Genomic DNA, 17,485 nt, shown 5'->3' on the forward strand with positions numbered 1-17,485 from the left:
CGCCGCCGGAATCCCGGAAGTCTGCACTATAATCAATTTAACTCACACGCAGACACACACACACACACACACACACACACACACACACGTGCGCGTGTACGCACATGCGCGCACGCACGCACAAGCACACACACATTCACTCACATAGACACACACACACACACAAACACACCCACACACACATACACACACAAACACACCCACACACATACACACACCGCCACAACCATCGTCCCAAATCCTAGTCAATGTTATAACATTTAGTCAAAACTTGACCCAATGTAAATATACGAGGGGAAAAACACCACACACAATGCGGATAGTATAATATTATTTTAAGATGCAAAGGGGTAGTGTGCCTGTGTCACAAAGCAACGCGGACCTTCGGATAGAGAGTTATTGCCCGACATATTACTCGACTAGAATCAAAACAGGGGGGAGGAGGAGGAGGGGGAGGAGGGAGAAAAAGGGAGGGGGGAGGAAGAGGACAATGAGTAACAAAACACATTCCCAAAGACATTAATGGCTTTTGGATTTAGATTGATAGGACCTGTGTCTACTCTGCGAACTCCTCGAAACAGTCATGTCTGCTTGACACTTCTGATATTGTACAGTGCTGCATGGCCCCGACACTTGTGATATAGTAGAGTGATTATTGTCTTCATGGCTCTGACACTGTTCTGACAGCCATGGACCTTCACCCTGACAACTCAGTATGAGTCGATCGGTACCCGGAAGTACATTACTTCGAAAAACATTGGTGTGCACGAGTCAGCCCTCGTGTCTGATTGGTTGGATTGGGGTTTGCAGACGTGATTTCAACCAATCCGAGCACGCAGCTGGCACCCACTGAGTTGGTAATACTCTCGTGCGCATTCTCCCAGGATCTGGGTGCAGACATCGTGTGGCACTGATTAAAGATACTCTCTTCCCCGTGAAAATCATCTGGTACATCCCTTTTCATCTACCATGTTTTTATCCTGGGATAAACAGCATCATTGCACTTTTTATTATTATTATTATTATTATGGTGAGCTTATATAGCGCGAACCACAATTAACTGTGCTCTCCGCGCTTTACATATTAATTTCTGCCGTGTGAAATGGAATTTTTTTACAGACAGACAGACAAACAAACATTTTTTACACACAATATATAACGCATTCACATCGACCAGCAAACCTCAAGCCTGTTAGGCGAGCATTCACCTTTCGCGGCCTTTATTCCAAGTCACACGGGTATTTGATGGACATTTTTATCTATGCCTATACAATTTTGCCAGGAAAGACCCTTTTGTCAATCGTGGGATCTTTAACGTGCACACCCCAATATAGTGTACACGAAGGGACCTCGGTTTTTCGTCTCATCCGAAAGACTAGCACTTGAACCCACCATCTAGGTCAGGAAAGGGGGGAGAAAATAGCGGCCTGACCCAGGGTCGAACACGCAACCTCTCGATTCCGAGCGCAAGTGCGTTACCACTCGGCCACCCGCCACTTTGACACTCACCAACAATCGAGTCTTGCTACTTCCGATGCAGAACGCAGTATTTTTCTGAATTAATATCCCTGGTTTATATAGCTATGTGTTACGAATCATGTCAAGAAAGGCATTCCACTCATTACAGAACGCAGCATTTTGCTGATCTAATATCCCTGGTCTATATAGTTACGAATAACGAATCATGTCAATAAAGACAGGCTGCGGATGTTGGGGTTGAATCCCGGGGGAAAGATGCTCCTTTCCTGAATGCGATATACAAGATGGTTGACACAGGAAGGAAGATATTCTTAAAGGCTCAATCTTTCACCTGTAACCGATTCGACTCTCATATAGGGCTAGACTTTTACATGGGATAAGGCCAAATATTCGATTACTTTGGCCTATTTTGATGTGGGCTGGCATTTTTGACTTGAATCTGTTGCACGGAAAAGTATACAGAACACAGCAAGTCCGCTTTGCTGTGATCTGCCGATGTTTTTAACAAACCAGAGTCTCAAGAAAACAGGCAGAACACAATGAGTCCCCTTTGCTGTGATCTGCCGATGTTTTGAACAAACCCGAGTCTCAAGAAAACCTTGGCAGAACACAGTAAGTCCACTAATTTGCTCATAGTTTTTTCATTGAACCAAATTTTTGAAAGAAACTATTTAGCAACAAATGCAGAATGCATGCAGACGCTTACTTCCAGTAAAACTTTAATCTAGAATGTCTTTGCTTTAAATATATAGATCAGAACAAAAACAAGTCGCGAAAGGCGAAATTACAACATTTAGTCAAGCTGTCGAACTAACAGAATGAAAACTAAACTCACTGCATTTTTACAGCAAGAGCGCATTTTTCATGATCCGCTAACTTCGACCATTATTTTTGATAATCACTGAGACTCGGCATGTAACCTCTACGTCTCTTCCGATCATCAAAGCATAATGCTACGGAAGTCGGCCATTTTTGCCAATATTCAAAAGCATATTGCCAATAACAAAGATGCATGGTTCCTGTTTACCCATCTGTACCACACGATGTTATAATCGACAACAGCATACACTGACAACTTGAAATTCTTCTCGGGAATGTTTTTCAGCTTTACAAATGTCGATAGCATACCCTTTTCTGCTAACTTCCCGATGAAACAGGACTAAATCAATTATCTTCTGTCCCTAAACACCACACAATGCCCAAAGTCGAAAGATGTAGTACAAACAGGGGAGTAAAACGGAACAGCCGTTTTTGTGTGCCTGTGTCAGTTGCCGACTGACACAAACTTTCGCATTCGGCTTTTCTTATCTCGTAACTCCAAACTAAATACCCCACTTCCCCTCTGAAGTATTGATGTACAACCCATGGCACTAACATTCATGTAGTCGTTTATAACTGAGGTTGAAAATTTCGCTTCATGACGAGACAAGTATAAATGTCATTCACCCAAACTGAAAACTTCGCTGCCGTCTGCTCGCGATTATCTGTTCTCTTCTCCTCCCCTTGTTGCATCCTAGTTCTTCAGTTGTTTCTAGCTTTCCGTTTATGTTGTGTTTTGGTCTTCTTCATAAGTAGTCTTGTTCAAAATTAAAAAAAAACTCAAACTTCTTTTTGTTGTATTCGAATGAACTAATAAAAAGCTGTTTAACAGCTGTGTTGTCAAATCGAGTTTTGCGCATAAGAAACGGCGTCTGCTATCAAAACCTGAGATCAACGCATCGACGCAAAAACTGTCATTTTGTAAGTTTGGAACAACAAATCAAGGTCAGAACAGCTATGTAATCACTATTGTGTTTTCAGCGTAGCAATAGGGTCCGATATTTAGACTCGAACAAGTATAATGCGACTCGTCTTCGACTCGTCGGCATTTTACTTGTCTCGTCTAAATATCGGACCCTATTGCTACGCTGAAAACACAATAGCTGTTAATAACAAGACTCTCCGCCCGTTTATGACGCATATTCAAAGTTTTTTGGGACAAATACCTGAGCTGATTTAAACACGCTCGGATCTTAAATCACAACATGAATATTCATATCGCACAAAAAAGAGTGCGCGGTCTTTTGTTGCTTGTTTAGTGCTGAATTAGAGAATAATATTACAGTGGAACCTATCTTATGTTGCTGGTTTAGTGCTGAATTAGAGAATAATATTACAGTGGAACCTATCTTATGTTGCTTGTTTAGTGCTGAATTAGAGAATAATATTACAGTGGAACCTATCTTATGTTGCTTGTTTAGTGCTGAATTAGAGAATAATATTACAGTGGAACCTATCTTATAAGACCTTCTTTTTTTCTTCAGATTATTTGTCCATAACCTCTGTAAATTGACATCCTTTTTTAAGACTCACACCTTACATTTTTAAGACCGGTGTAACAGGCCATTTTGACACATAGTCAGTTTTGACCGGGAGGTCATTCTGGGCTAGCCAATTTTGACCCCCCTCAGTCAGTTTTGACCTCCCGTTCAAACTTCAAGAATAAGTACATTAGGACCTTTTAAAACGAAATATATGTAAATGTGCACAATATTAGTTGGAAAAGTGATCTAAAAAAAAAAGTTTTGACGCTTCCTTTGAAACTTCAAGAATAAGTACACTAGGACCTTTTAAAACGAAATGTACGCATAAATGAATGAATCTATGCATCTCGACAAGTTTGGGGGGGTTGGGGGGTAATTCCCGGTCAAAATCAGCTAGCCCAGAATGACTCCCCGGTCAAAACTGACTAGGCCAGTCAGTTTTGACCCCCCCCTTCAAACTTCAAGAATAAGTACTTTAAGGCTAGCGGATTTTGACGGGGGGGGCTAGCCCAGAATGACTCATCCCTCCAAACCTGTTGAGATACATAGATGCATACATATATGCATAAATTTCATCATCTGAAGTCCTAATGTACTTATTCTTGAAGTTTGAAGGAAAGCGTCGAAACGTTTTTATTTTTTAGAAAAAAATTAAAGTTTTTTTGTGTGTTTTTTTTTAATATCATTTTCCACCAAATATTATCCACGTTTACATTTAATTCGTTTTAAAAGGTCTTAAAGTACTCATTCTTGAAGTTTGAAGGGGGGGTCAAAACTGACTAGACCGGGGGGTCATTCTAGGCTAGCTGATTTTGACTAGGCCAGTCAGTTTTGACCCCCCCCCCCCCCCCCAGAATGACACATCCCCTTAAACCTGTTGAGATACATAGATGCCTACATATATGCATACATTTCGTCATCTGAAGTCCTAATGTACTTATTCTTGAAGTTTGGAGGGAAGCGTCGAAACTTTTTTTGTTTAGAAAATAAAGTTAAAGGGTTTTTTTCGATTTTTTTTTCCATATCCTTTTCCAACAAATATTGTCCACATTTACATTCAATTCGTTTTAAAAGGTCTTAAAGTACTTATTCTTGAAGTTTGAAGGGGGCGTCAAAACTGACTGGCCTAGTCAGCTTTGACCGGGGGGTCATTCTGGGCTAGCTGATTTTAACACATCCCCCAAACCTTAGATATACGTAGTTGTATACTAAATATGCATAAATATTGTTTCTAAAGGTCTTAATGTACTCATTCTTAAAGTTTGAAGGGGGGGTCAAAATTGACTAGGGGGTGGGGGGGGTCAAAACTGACTAGCCCAGAATGACCTCCCGTTCAAACTGGGCTGTGTCAAAATAGGCTGCTACACCTGATTTTTTTTAGATTTTGAGGGCAGGTCTTAAAAGGAGGTTCCTAGCTATTATTGTGGGGTCGAGGATGACCCCACTTACTGTACAGCCTTGGGGACTGTGCCATGGGCAATCGTGTTACCGTTCTCACGAGATCAGTTCCTCGGCTTTTTGGCGAAAGCGTGCTAGCGTATTCTTCAATTCATTTCAGTGTCGCCAACACGTCAGCTGTAACCGTGGCCGAACGGTTATGGCGCTCGCCTGGTAAACCATAGGTGTACTGCCAGGTTCAGTTCGCGGTCGGCTCTTATTTTTTTTTACTCTTTTGTCATTTTTGTGTGTTTTTGTTTAGTTTTATTCACGAATCACGTGTAAAAGATTATGTTGCCAGGAATTTCACAATCTTCTGTTTCGCCTGAAGTCAGTGGTACTGGCAACAGTACAAAGTGTAAACAACACAGCAAACGAAGACTTGCAACCATTAATCGGGAACATTCTTACTTTTCTCTGCAGCCGATACGCAAACGCCAAAGTAAGTCGAATCAAGTCGAAAGCAGCCAATCTCTCTCTTGAAAATATTGATATTCCAAATGAACCATGCATTATTTTTAATCTGGATCAAGTAGCAAATAGTTGTGAAGTTAGAACAAATGAAGAAGACAGCTTCCTCACTTCCCCTCTGCATAATTATAACTATGAAGTTGCTATCAAACAAAGGCCATCTTTCCATTGCCACTCCTGTCACAGATTTTTGTTTGAACAACAGTGTTGCTCATGGAAAAGCAAAGATAGTATGGATACATTCAGGCAAAGTTTGGGACTTGACAAAACTGCTGTCTTTTGCCTAACATGTCATTCACACCTGTCAAAAGGTGCAATGCCTGCAAGTTTTCATAGAAATAACCTAACAATAATAATAATAATAATAATCCTATTCCAGAGGTTCTCAAATGTCTCACATTTTCAAAAAAAAAGTTGATTTGAAAACTTCAGATTTTCCTGACTTTAGGTGTACTGCCAGGTGGTCAGTTTTGTGAGCGTGGCAGTGTTTTGCATTTACCTCTGAATGTGTCGGATATTATAGGGGAAGGGTTCCTAATATGGACCGGCTCCTAATATGGACCACCACAAACTAACGCGCTCAAAACAGTTTTATTCGCTGTATTCACCCTCTCTGGATAACTTGCACATGTCAAAACAGTTGCAGAAACAGAAATCTCAAAACCGTTTGGCTTTTTCTCTTTTTTCACGTTTGGCAGCGTTCACTCTAAATTTGCCGCCTAAAACGGACTCGTTTCTGTCTACAGCCAAAGCTTTTATCAAACAAAAATGGCTATATATGACAGCTAAAACCGTATTTGTTACATTTTAGCAGTGTTGACCCCGAGTTTCTACTGCAAACAAAAAATAATAGCAACATCTCAAAGTATGTGCGAGTCCCCTAATATGGACCACCTTCAACAAATCGAAGAAAATAAAAGCTAAAGGCTATTTTCATTAATTCACTAAGAAGCTTGCTGGTAATAACCAATAACTAACCCTCGAGATTTAAAAAAAATGCAACGAAAAGTCTTCTTTTCGTGGAAGTTGATAATTTCACTTATTTTCACTCTGTTTTTGATAAGCTTCTTTAGTTTCCTGGTGTGCTTCAAATAATGCTCTCATCAACCCGAAACAGATTAATCTAGAGCATATTTTAATTAGGCTGACTTGTACACTAAGTTGTATCATGTTATTTTGAAATATAGGGGGCTTTTTACAGTGATTCGTGAAGGCCGCTTCACTGGTCCATATTAGGCGCCCAGGCTCCTAATATGGACCCTTTGTGATTTTTTCTGTATTTAATTTTTGCTGAATGTGTATCAAAGCTATTTTACTCTAATTAGGCCTAACGGTTAACATAAGAAAGAAGGACTACCAAACACAAAATGAAACTTGTTTGCAAGAAAACAAGCTATTTATCAGCATGCAACAAAAAGTGGTCCATATTAGGAGCCCTTCCCCTATTCTTAACCAACTTCCTCTGCATCAAACTGAAACCGAACACGTATCTGTCTTTTATGAAAATGGACATAATATGTACTGGAGTTATTTCCAAACATAAACTTTCACCTGATAACATTTTACTCGCTTTACAGTGGTTAATAACAGCTATTGTGTTTTCAGCGTAGCAATATAGGGCCCGACATTTAGACAAGACAAGTATAATGCCGACGAGTCGAAGACGAGTCGCATTATACTTGTTCGAGTCTAAATATCGGACCCTATTGCTACGATGAAAACACAATAGCGTTTATTTATCTATTCTGACATTAAATTCTGTGTTAAAATCATGTTTTTGTCAGCAACAAGTACCAGAATGGTCCATGTCGTTGATTGCAGACGACGGTTCCCTTTCCGAATGAAGCCACGGAAATAACCGAACATTGAAAAACTCACGGACATGTATTACGGAGAAAACTCGAGATAACCGGATGTTTAGCATTACGTCAATATGCTAGGAATCATATGACGTCATGACGTATCATGCTTGCCTACGTAGATTGTATGTTCGAAAGTCTGACTTCTGTTGGGAATTCGCGTGGTGAAGACTGCGGTAAATCTGTAGATGATAAGAGAACAAGGATTGTCTCAGAAGAAACGACTAAATGTTTCAGACCGGTAACTTCATTTCAACATTGCACTATACAATAGACGTTCTATGTGACAGGAGAGTTTGCTGATTTTGTGTTAAACATTTGAGAGATCGTCTGCTAGAATCAGAGATAGGTCGCTTCAGATTGCAGCTTCTGGAAATGTGCACGGTTTGTTGCCTGTTAAAGAACTGGATTTTACACGTAATGTATGTCATGTACATTAAGCAACAACAAAAACACACACAAAGCAAATGGCATCGCCTGTCGACTTGTCACATAAACAAACCTGGCGAGGTATGCGTGTACTTTATACACGTGGAAGAAACCGGAACCATGCGTCTTTGTTATTGACAATATGCTTTTGGATATTGGCAAAAATGGCCGACTTTCGTAGCATTATGCTTTGATGATCGGAAAAGGGAAGTGTGAAACCATCCAATCACAGCCCCCGAATTCACCCACGTGTCCATCAGAATAGCTATATTATGAGTTATTTCTAATATGCTGACTGTTAGCAAATGATAACAGGCATGTCGAGAAAAAAGATATCAAGCATGAGCCTTTTATGCGAATGCTGATATCGTTTGTGAGACATGACTGTTATCATTTGCTAACAGTCCGCATATTAGAAATAACGGTTTTATTACCGTTTAATTCGACCAAAACAAATTTCGAAGCGACCCCGCAAATTAGACAGAACAGCCGCAATGGGAACTTGAGCGCTCCTACCTGATTATGCCTGTCAGTCAAAGAATTCTCGTGACCTGGGTCAGCCAATCAGAGTAATACTCCTGACGTGATGAATATTCACAGATCAAATGCGTTTGACACACAACAATCTCACAAGATAAACCATGTTCAACATGCGTTTCGGTTGCTTCGCTTTTTCTTGTTGAATAGAGAGCGACAGATTTCGAACCGACTCAAGACGGATGGGAAATGACGTAAAGATACATTTGACGTAACGCGAGTGACGCAATTTCACTTGATTTTTTTAACTTAGGTAATTTAGATTTCAAGTGAGCCGGCATTTCACACTCAAAGGATGGGCGGTACCTTGCTGTTCCGTAAAGCACCCACCGACAAAACTCGCTTATTGGTATTTTTTTTTAGATAAAGAGAGTATTATCTGACAGGATTTGAAGTGTCATTCTGTAGAATAAATCACGCTGATCTTGTTGATTTAAATTTTTACTTTGTTTTGTCAATTTTTAGCTTGATAAACAAAAAGGGTCCCTACCTGAACGTTATAACATTTAACAGGTCACCTAGAATCCGTCCTGATTGGTCAAAAAGCCATATGGGGCACTGAATTGGTAATAAAAGCCAATAATCCAATCTACGCAGACTTGGACTTACACAACGCTGGATCAAAGCTAAGCAAGCCACATGATGATAGTGTTTGATGGGATTTTGAACAAAACTTTGAAAAAAGAGGGCCCCAAAGGGGGGGTATCATCACGATCACGGGAAGGGACATTTTAGCTTTCACGATCACAGTTACCTTGATTTTTGTTTTCACGATCACGAACACCTTGACGAATAGAGGATCATAGAGTGATACAGCTGTGAAAAATGTACGTTGAAAATAAAATGCTTTGCAATAATGCCCATCACGATCACGAAAACAAATGACGATCACGATCACGAGACTTGATTTTTTTGTCATCACGGATCACGGGCAAAGTCCCATCACGGTCACAGAAATGGAAATTTCGGCAATCACGGTCACAGAAAGGTAAAAAAACGCCAATCACGATCACGATTTTAAACCCTTTGGGGCCCTCAAAAAACACAACATGAAGTTATGGTCCCTGCTGATAACTCTGCATATCAGTGAAGCCTTGAACGAGTTACACACACTTCACCTATGTTGTATGTCCAGAGGTCTAAACATAGCCCTGTAAATATATACAAGATTAAAAATGGAGAGGAAATGGCATTTCCATGGCGTTTTTCTGAGGGCAGAAATGGATTCAGCCATGCAAGAGACAGCAACATATAGCTTTCAATGTACTTGCGAAACAGGCTTTACAATGTAGACTCTCGGTTCAGAAAAGATATGATGTATTTGCTTCAGTCAGCAGTAGCATTATGACAAGTTACTTCTCAGACAAGCTGCATCAATCTACATGAAAATCCGATCTCCATTTGCAACTGGAAGACAAAGTAGAATTTGTGCAAAGGATGCTAAGAATATTAATACCACTTCATCTTTGAATTTACTAAATCGTTCAACAATCCAAATGCTGTTTAAACATCGATTTTATATTTACATTATACTGCTACAGTATAATGCTTTCCCAAATTGAATGTATGGCAGAACATTCATAAAAGAAATGTTCCACACAATCAATCTTATCTGGACAGAATGAACATTTCTGAATAACACTACTGCCCATTTTGCACAACCTAATATTAGTCGGATATATGTTATGCAGTATCTTCCAGTGCAATTCTCTCAGTCTTAATTCTTTCAACACAGTCCTTACAATGTGCCAATGCCATTTTGTTAGTTCTATATTAAACGTATGCATCCAGAAATTCAGACAACTTGAGTTGTGTTTGGTTTTACTTATTCAATGTCATCTTTATGAACGTGCTGTAGATAACTTTTTATGATCACAAAGCAGAACATTGTTTTCTTTGGATTGCATGAGCATACGCCGGATATCTTTATTATAAACAGGGTACCAGCAGCCTGGACAACATTGTGTTCTATCATCAGTAAAGATACCCACTTTTACCTTAATCTACTCTAAGATAACAGCCACTTATTAACACATATCAGCAACTACTGCGATCCCACATTTAATCAAAAATAACACATTATTTTGGTACATAATCTTGTTTATTATTCCAGACTGTTACTAACAGTGGGTTCTCTATTTCTGTATGAGTATTATTCTCTATCCACAATTTTAGGGCCTCCTCCCTAAAAAGGGCTAAATGAACAAGTTCTTCTTTTAATTACTTCCATAAAGACTAAGTTGACTAACACACACGAACAATTGCAAAATGGCCTGTCAGAGGTTATGTCATTTTTGCTGAAGAGGGGAGAGAGGGGGGTGGGGGTGTTGGTAGATGGGGGAGGGGAGGAATTTTACTCCAGCAGTGTTGTTACTGTTTTGCTTAATCTTCTGATGTCTTTATGATCTGCTGAAAAGTGAAGAGGCTACTGTTTTTCCTGACCGAAACAGTTGTTATGGCGTGATAGTCATCTGTGACAGTGTTGCTACATTTCTTTGCTAATCTGTTGAAACCGGGAGGTGTCTTCAGTCCCGCGTCGTTTTGAATGTCATAAGTTTGACTTTAAGTAATTTACCAAATACAGCTTTTCTTAGACAAATGACGCCATTGATTGAGCAACCATACATTTTCAGCTAGTGCTGGTTTTGATCTGAATTGCATTTTTGACTCACATGCGAAGCAAAAGTGAGTCTATGTACTCACCCGAGTCGTCCGTCCGTAAAACTTTAACGTTGGATATTTCTTGGACACTATTAAGTCTATCAACACCTGATGTGGCCTGATGGTGTATGGTTACAAGATCTCAAAAAACATGTGCGGCAACTTGACCTCACTTCAAGTTCAAGGTCACAGGGGCCGTAATTGTTGTCTTAAAAACGACCATTTTTCACATTTTCTTCTGAAGTTATCGAGAATGGCAACCTTAGCTATGTATGCTATACAGGGCAATGTAAGCCCTATCTTTGGACACCAGTTTGGTTGACCTTGCTTCAAGGTCAAGGTCGCAAGGGTCCTTAAAAGTTGGATTGTATACATATTTTGAAGTGACCTTGACCCTGAACTATGGAAGATAACTGTTTCAAACTTAAAAATTATGTGGGGCACATGTTATGCTTTCATCATGAGACACATTTGGTCACATATGATCAAGGTCAAGGTCACTTTGACCCTTATGAAATGTGACCAAAATAAGGTAGTGAACCACTAAAAGTGACCATATCTCATGGTAGAAAGAGCCAATAAGCACCATTGTACTTCCTATGTCTTGAATTAACAGCTTTGTGTTGCAAGGTCACATGTATTTTGGTAGGAAAAATGTGTAAAGTAGTTCTTAGTGTATGATGTCATTTCTAGGTTTAGTTATTTGACCTTGACCCTGAAGGTCAAGGTCATGTAAAGGTCAAGGTCAAGAATGTGAGTTGTATGGGCTTTGCCCTTCTTGTATCCTATGAATTGCTCCTCAAAATCAAGTTGGATGATAAAATGTATCCCCGATTGTCATGCGTGTCATATTTCTTGATTATTCACACAAACAATCGGGTGTGAACTGTTTTTGTCGGGTTTACGTTAACGTTTCACTGAAGGAAATGCTTTTAATGTGTAAAACAAAACACTCTGGAGAATTTCATGTAAACGGGAAAAAGCACTACACTTTAATTTATGTAGTTACTGAACGTAGATTGAGCTTGCATGATGTTATTTGAATATCGCAACGACAGCGATGACGTTGGAATATGACGTCATGGCTTTATTTATCTGTCTTTGCCTTTTTTCCCCATTTTGTTTTCAGCGAAGACTTTTTCAAAACACCTGCACATTTTTTGTGCAACAGCTACTGAGCCACCTGTACATATATTTTTAAAGGTTGTATACGTCCTGTCGGAAGGCGGGGAGCTAGATCATTAACAAGTGTCCTTTAAAACAAAGTTTAGGCGAAGTATTTTGTGTCTCTTTTGAAACGGACACAACTTTTGATCCCGAAAAAGAATGTTTCTGAAACTGTACACACTTATATGGATACAACCACTTGCTAAGCATGCACAATTTCGATGATGTTACATGTGTCTCCGTGGCGTTACCAACGTTCAAAGAGTTTTCACGGAAAACCATTACAACGTCTACTCTCAGGTTATGTTTCTTTCTACATAAAGCTCGCACACAGAAGAGAGCATTTGTCAGCGTCCTTTGTAATTTGAAGAGATTGCTTTGTGTTGTTTTAGATTTATTGCATATTAACTGTAGCTACCCAGGACAAAAATTCTCAAAAAAACAGGATTTCTTATCATTTTCAACCTTGTGGGCGCTCTCTTTTACACGTTAGATCAACTTGACCTGACTGCGCGGCAGTTTTAAACGAAATTGGTATGCCCTGTTGGGTAAGACTCCAACGAAACTCAGTGGTGTAAAACACGTGAAAAGGTTGTTTAGTTTTATTCGCCTCTTTGACGCTTTAAAGAGAACCATGCTGTCAAAACCCCACATTGTTTTGTGACGTCATACCGAAATCATACTCATATCCTTTAAACCACTTTGTAAGCAGGAAAAAGGCAAATCTTCATACACCCATATGTTTTTGGCCTAAACACTGCTGTTTAACATGATATCTGTAGAACTGAAGAAACATCCTCTTTTGTTTGGTGCTCAGTGTGGTAGGGATGTTTTGCCTTCGAATTGTGAATTGACCCTGCTACTGCTGAGTTCCACGACAAAACAATTTAGAGAGTTCATTTATATGTCTTTCACATGACACAATTTTTTCGAGTAAGTACCGATTGTCCGACCATTACACAGTGCTCATTCTTGACACCTTGCCTACGTTGTAACTATGACGTCACTATGACGTCACGTGTGACGTCACTGATGTTGTTGCGATGTTCAAATAACATTCTGCAAGCTCAATCTACATTCAGTAGCTACATAAACTAAATTGTCCTGCTTTGTTGAAATTGACCAGAGTGTTTTGTTTAACTTTACAAGGAAAGAGGTTTAAAGCTACGCCTTTTTTTTTTTTTAAACCGGTCCTGTACAAACTTCTGTTACGGATAAACAAATAGAATAACCAAACGAGCAAACAAACAACGACATAAATAAGCAAGAAAAAAATGCAAACAAACAACCAAAAAGAAAACCAAATCAGCAAGTAAGCAAACCTGCAAAACGTTGATAGAACCAACACTTTAAATTAAACAGAACATCATCGCGCCTGTTTACAAGTCTGCCCACCTCTGGCAAAACATAGTAAGTCCATTTTTGTCAAATATGAGATTGTTATGTCATCATTACGTGCGCATCAGGGCGCATTTTGTCAGTAAATATAAAGTGTCAATGTCGTTTAGTTTCAAAGATAACATAAAGTAAGTCCATTTAAAAAGATTTAAGTTCTCAAAAAACAACGGCAGAACACAGCAACTCAACGAAGATTTGACATCTCAACGCGTATGCCGTGTGCAACGAACGTCTTGAACTCGCGACGGCAGAACACAGTAACTGTGTGAGCCAATCAGAGTGACGATACCAAAATTGAACCAATCAGAATGTTCGATTTACTTTGCATGCATCTGCAGATAATCATGGCGACCTTTCCGACAGCAGCTTGACTTCTTGAAAGAAAGGTAAGTCGAGTCAGGACTGTATCGTTTGTTTATTCATAACTTTACAATATTTCACGCATTCTCCGTGATCTTGACAAAGGATGATGCTGTCAGAGAGAAAGAGTGAGAGAGAGGTCTGAATAACGCAATGGTTGTGAGTGTAATAGTAAATATTTGATCAAGACTTGAAAACAGTTCATGGCCCGGCCACAGTTTCCGGAAATCAGCTCATTGACCGGAGGTCAGTGACTGTTAACATGGAAGAGCCGGCGGATCGGACAGTGAGGCCTGTCAGAGTGAGGGGGAGGGGGGGTGTGGCTTTCAGCTGGGTCGTTCACTGCGAAAAGAAAAAGTCGTTTGGAAGGTGGCTGCTCATTCGGGGGTATTTACTGTTGAAAACAAACTTGTGCTAAGCAAAATAATGTAGTCTTGCATGGCAGGTAAGCTGCTTAAATATGTTCCTGACATTGATGTTATGCCTAATCTTTCAGTCTGCGTTTAAAGCCACATAACGGTTTTTTTCTTGTGACGCAAACGTACAACCAACAAGCGATTATAACTAAATTCAACAATACCGACCCCTCATCTGGCAGCTCAAAGTTTGTTTCTTCCTATGTTTCCAAACATGCGCATATTTAAGTGAATGAAACATGTTCTTCTTTTTGTTCTACAAGAACAAAGTTTAAAAAAAAAAACAAGAAGGTATACTGAGACATATACCGGAAACACATCCGACACAGTCACCAAACCAGAATTCGAATTCTTACCGGAATCTTCATCAGAACTCTGATCCAGGTCTTCTGTCATACAACTTAGTGGATCTAAGATGCCTAGACTCTGACATTTCAGATGAGGCAGAACCGACTCCAACAACGAGAGCTGGATCTTCTAAGTAAAGGGCTCAAAGGACATTTAAAAACACCACATGCAGCCCTGAAAGTCCCACATATCAAATGAAATGTTATTAGCCAAAGGAAATATTCCAACGTATCAACGGCTCTAATCAAAATCCAGTTACTGACCACAACTTATACACAGAGTTATACATTTACTGTACTTTCACATATTTTTTTTAACAAAACCACACATCCACACTTCCCGGACATAATGACCTAAAATATAAAATGTTTTGGGTGTGGGAAAAAGCAGTGTAAGCAGCGGACTGCAATAGCTTCATTAATACATGAAGCACAATGATGCAAGTTGCTTACTAGCAAAATATTAGTGTACCCACTTCATATTTAGGCATACATTACCAGAAGCTAAGCTTAACCCATTAGGATGTCCAGTTTGTTTTGCAAGTCAGTACTCGCAAATGTATTTTGAATGATTTTTTTTTTATAACAAAACTAGCATTCATGACCCGGCTTTGCCCAGGTGTTTCCCAGATAAGATTCACCCTGTCGAGACGAGATACAACGCGATTTTATGGATACATCGCTGGTGTAACGTACATATCCCGTGACCCATCAAAGCTAATGTTACGTTTTCAGCGGATTGTTAGGTGTCAGGCTGTCTTCAGCAACAATACACTTTTACTACCTTTCGTTGCGTGCCAGTAGCTGTCGGACCAAATGTCAGTGACAACGCCACCCAGATGTCTCGTCTTACCTGTAGCGGGGGAAAGCTGAGACTGCGTGCTGTGATTTGGGACCCCAGGTGTTACTCACGAGATGTGCAGAAGAAAGAAATCGTGATACCAGAAACGTGGCTGTTGTATTTAATTTCAGACAATTGTCAAAGGTGCACATAGATCTGAACAATCTTGACGCGGGTTGTTGTCTGTGTGTCTTCCAACCGTATGTCTGTGTTTGTCTGCTTGTGTGTGTCTGTCTGTCCAGCAGTTTGTTTGTTTGTTTGTTTGTTTGTTTGTTTGTTTGTTTGTTTGCTTAACGCCCAGTCCACCACGAAGGGTGATATCAGGGTGGTGCTGCTTTGACATTTAACGTGCGCCACACACAAGACAGAAGTCGCAGCACAGGCTTCATGTCTCACCCAGTCACATTATTCTGACACCGGACCAACCAGTCCTAGCACTAACTCCATAATGCCAGACGCCAGGCGGAGCAGCCATTAGATTGCCAATGTTAAAGTCTTAGATATAACCCGGTCCGGGTTCGAACCCACGACCTCCCGCTCACTGGGCGGACGCCTTACCACTAGGCCACCGTGTTGCGGTTGTCCAGCAGTTAGAACCCGGCTTCGCCCAGGTGTTAGAAGAGCCAACATGTGCCCAAGTAACTATCACCTGGGAGTTTTGTAAATTTATGAAAGAATGACTCATGAAAGACAAAAGTGCTCACGTAATTTTGACAGGTGAGAACGGTTAATCACACAAGCATTCGCCAGTTTGTCATGATACCAAGAGTTACCTCCTTCAAAGTTCCTGAATATTCTACAAGTGTTTTGTTGTGAAGTTGCTTACACATTTAACAACAGGTTGTGAGACAATTTAAACACTTAGAATCAACATAATTTGATCGTTTAATACCGGAAGAAAATTTCAAATTTGGTTCAAATGCCATGAGTTACCTCCAATCCTTGAGAAAGTTTCAGATAATTGTGCAGCACTTTCAACTTCGTAATTGTACACCCTTTCAGGATGAACTTCTCTTTGAAAACAACAGAATGTAAAAAAAACCCATCAAATACATATCTTTAGTCTCGTTCTGCTTGCAGCTGATCTTCAACAAGTCGCGTAAGGCGAAATTACTACATTTAGTCAAGCTGTGGAACTCACAGAATGAAACTGAACGCACTGCATTTTTTCACAATGACCGTAGTCCGCCGCTTGTGCATAACGGAGTGAAACTGACGAGCCTGTTCAGCGCGGTAGTGGTTTCGCTGTGCTGCATAGCACGTACGCTTTTCTGTACCTCTCTTCGTTTTAACTTTCTGAGCGTGTTTTTAATCCAAACATATCATATCTATATGTTTTTGGAATCAGGAACCGACAAGGAATAAGATGAAATTGTTTTTAAATCGATTTCGGAAATTTAATTTTGATCATAATTTTTATAGTTTTAATTTTCAGAGCTTGTTTTTAATCCAAATATAACATATTTATATGTTTTTGGAATCAGGAAATGATGTAGAATACGATGAACGTAAATTTGGAACGTTTTATATAAAAAAGTTATTACAATTTTCAGATTTTTAATGACCAAAGTCATCAATTAATTTTTAAGCCACCAAGCTGAAATGCAATACCAAAGTCCGGCCTTCGTCGAAGATTGCTTTACAAAAATGTCAATCAATTTGATTACAAATGAGGGTGTGACAGTGCTGCCTCAACTTGTAAAAAAAATCCGGATATGACGTCATCAAAAGTATTTATCGAAAAAAAGAAAAAAACATCCGGGGATATCATTCCCAGGAA

The sequence above is a fragment of the Littorina saxatilis genome, linkage group LG3 (assembly GCF_037325665.1).
Source record: "Littorina saxatilis isolate snail1 linkage group LG3, US_GU_Lsax_2.0, whole genome shotgun sequence".
NCBI classification, from domain to species: Eukaryota; Metazoa; Mollusca; class Gastropoda; order Littorinimorpha; family Littorinidae; genus Littorina; species Littorina saxatilis.